Here is a 4,197-nt window from a genome sequence, read left to right as displayed (position 1 = left end):
TGTGTGTGTGTGTGTGTGTGTGTGTGTGTGTGTGTGTGTGTGTGTGTGTGTGTGTGTGTGTGTACGGGCGCGTGTATAAAAACTTTTATAGTATAATGATGCTTTGTTGAAAAGTGGTTTTGAGGATAAAATCCTGTTTATTACATCTAATGAGAAACTCTGAATATAGTATAAATTCTACACATAAGTATAAGAAACATATCAAAACACCAAACCACCTCTTAACTCAGCGTTCTAAACATAAAAACATTGTAAATAAAAGGTAAAAAATGAGACTACTATCATAAACCTATCTAATATAATTAACCAGAAAGATAATGTAACTACGAGTCTAAGAATATAAATAATAAAACCCTGATGTTACCATAAAAGAAACATAGTCAGAGAAATCTAATAAAACTAACAAACGAAATTAGCGAAACAAAATCTGCAGAGAGTGTATACGCACCTAAGCATAGAGTTAAAAACGGTAATAACATAAACATATTCTAAAATCTAATAATAAGCTTGAACGCTACAACCATAAACTACATAATACAAATGTTAAAAATTCTAACTTAAAATATAAAATAAGAAATAACATAATCTATTCTGACATTTCTAACATCGAATACTGTTACTACGAAGGATAATTACAATACACATCCCACAAAAATAACTGTCATCCACGGAAAAATGGAAATATTGAAACGAGGAAAAGAAATGTAACTTGGTTTAACACACCCTTTGCATAAAACATTAAGACAAATATATATAAAAAAAATTTAGCGTATTAGTGTATTAGAAATGTCTTTCAAGCCACAAATACCACTGTATTTCTAATAAGTACATGGTAAAATTATCTTACTCTGCAATACCTAATCTGGCTAATCATATAGAATGTTCTAATACCTGAAAAATTAGTAAGTATAACAAAGACAATACACACACAGACACACACACACACACACACACACACACACACACACACACACACACACACACACACACACACACAAGTTCCACAAACTCTCATTTACCTTACTAATTTAGTTAGCCTTTAAATGAGTGAGATTCGTAATATCGGAAGCAAAAATATGGAATCCAAAACATGCAGCCACAACTCAGATATCAAACTGATGGTAAGGTAACAAATGAACATAATATAAAGGATAATAATTCCATACATCTGGTTAATAAAATATGGAAAGAAATTGTCGCTAGAAATTCGTAATTCTAATCTAGAATACAACAAAAATAATCGAACACACCTGAATACTAACTCCTATTTATATAGTAATATTAGAATTTCTAATAAAATTAGAAAATCTACTAAAAATTAATTTAAATAGAATGTGAACAAGAGGATACTGTAACTAATTGTAATAATATCCTAAATATGTTGAAACAAATAGTAACAATGAAAATTCATACCATGTGAACGGGAGTTAACTTTACAAAATTGTTACTCCAGTTGTAACTGTAGAACGACATCCACTTGTCTCCTTCGAGGCAGCTGTTTATTATGCAAGGGTGTCTATAAATCTAGTGCCATTACATCCACGAATATCTGTTGTTCCATAAGATCTACAGCGTATTCCTTTATATACTGGTTATAACTTACATACACATAGATTTGTGAATAAAAATATTATGTAATTTAACTAGACTAAGTAATTACATATTTAACCTTAATTCTTCGAATACTAAATATAAACTAGACTGAACACCATGGTATCAGTCCCTTTTTACATTGGAAATAAGACAGAATCCTGACTATACTCTACTGAAGCCTTGCATATTTTCATATATAACAAAAGATTACTTAACTTTAAAAAAAAATGAATGCGTTTTCTCATGCAAACAGAAGTTTTAAGTCGTTCAAATTTTATAAAACACTTCTTTCCAGGTCAGGTAGTAAATAATATTTGAAAACATTTTTGCATTCGACTCTAACTTTATTACTAATAACCGTAGTTTGAAGATATTACTCAACGATATAGAGATTTTTCAAATACTGTTGAATAATACTACTTCATCCACACTCCATAAAAAAATTTATATATTTATCTTTTAACCTTTATTATTATTATTATTATTATTATTATTATTATTATTATTATTATTATTATTATTATTATTATTATTATTATTATTGTAGAGACAGCTCACCAGTGGACCAGAGGTTGAAGTTAGTGGAAATGCTGGTATTGGTGCAAATGGGAGCTTTAATGTTGTACTTGTACTACAAGTCAGTTCTGATCCAGAACATATAGAATGAACGGCGTTCTAACCATGACTCTGCCTTTTTTTTTTTTTTACCAAACATGGTGTATTTAGGATTACCTCAACAAAAGTCCCCTTCCTTTTTGAAGACTATAGGGTATATTCTGTGTGGCTGTTATATATTTACCAGGTCGAGTGGCCACATACAGACTCCCTCATTGGCTCGTGTTGGACGCTCTTAATGTGCATATATAATGATGTTAATATTAAACTTAATTGTTTCTAGCATTAGACGTGTATATAATGATGATGGTATTAATGGTGTAGCCATGGTGAATGCGTGGGTGGCAGGGATGGGTATTAGGGGTATTGACTGTTATGTTGACAGTGTTATGATGTTAATGTGTTGTTGCTGTTGTTGTTGTTGTTGTTGTTGGTGGTGGTGGTGGTGGTCGATTGTTATTGGGGTAATTTTGGTCGCAATAATAACGGTACGGGTTGCGGTATCGAATGTTGCTGACGTTGTTGTTTGTGGTAATAGTGTTGGTGTTGGTAGTGCTGGTGATGCTGGTGATTCTGGAGGAGCTGGTTATGATGGCAGTTGGGGTGGTAACCACCCGCCACCACCACTACCTCAAACATTCAACACCACCCCCACCACTACTACCTCAACCAATTACAACCATACAAACTAGATCTCAACCATTCATCCTTTACTACCTCCAAAACACCTGCATCACCATCTCAAACAGCGTCATCACCCAACTTGTCAACAATACATCAACCTGTCATCGATACGACGACCACCACTACTACCACCATCACCACCGTCATAATTGCCATAACCTCACCCTGACGTCGCTTTTTCACTCACACACCATCACCTTACCTAGACACACTCACATACCCACACACACACACACATGCACTTGCACATGTACACATGTCCAAAGCCAGACATCAGAAGACACAACTATCTCCACTCCATCTATGTAACTAAATACCTTTAATAACCATGACTCAAGTTATCATTTGTAATTAACAGACGTCATTATAACAGCCAATTGTTATCACGACTGATTTATATTGCTTCACTCACGTCGTTTATGAGAAAGAAGAGAGAACACAGCTAGATGGTTAAATATGTATGAATGTATACGTACAATAAAAATAAGTATGTATATTTCTATTCATATATTTGTATACATATGCAATATATATATGTATACACTCATACACTCACTCACACACACACACACATCAAGCAAATGACAAAAGAACGGGAATTTATGCAACGAACTTCGTTATGTTACAGCTGTTTCTGCTAGAACATGTACTGCACTCAGAGATGAGTGCTTGTGCATCCCCTTATAGCTCCGAGGAAGCATTTTAGAGTAGGAAAAACTATAAGCTAATGAAGTTCATTATATAATTTCCTATTTACGTTGTGCTCAACTGTTGCTTTATTCTGAAGCCTATTATGTATATTGAGTCCTAATACCAGTTATTAGTTTATATATATATATATATATATATATATATATATATATATGTATGTATGTATGTACGTATAAATATATAAAAAGATTAAGAGAGCAATGGTAAAGTTGGAAATATATTTTATGGATAGAGTCTTACAGCTGTTTCTGGGAAGATCCAAAACTTCCCTTCATCGGAGACAGAAATAGTTAAGGAATCGATTATTATATCCATAGGCGGAGAGTTATAGTATGAAGTGAGAGTGAGTGTGATGCGCTGAAAAAAGAAAGAAAGAAAGAACAGTACTTGGCGTGTTGTTTCATTCAAGTAGTAAGTATCCGTGTACAGTAATCCTTGTGAGAATTTTCCGGAAATAGTTGCTGCAGCAAAGGCTGAAATAGCAGAGGTGGATATATGCCATATTGTGTCCGAGATATACAGCACTTACTCGGTATTACCTGTATCTTTTTGGATTTGGTTAAATCCAATACCATCGTCAACCTTATATATATA

The sequence above is a fragment of the Octopus bimaculoides genome, chromosome 6, assembly GCF_001194135.2.
Source record: "Octopus bimaculoides isolate UCB-OBI-ISO-001 chromosome 6, ASM119413v2, whole genome shotgun sequence".
Classification (NCBI taxonomy): Eukaryota; Metazoa; Mollusca; class Cephalopoda; order Octopoda; family Octopodidae; genus Octopus; species Octopus bimaculoides.
This window is presented reverse-complemented; position numbering follows the sequence as displayed.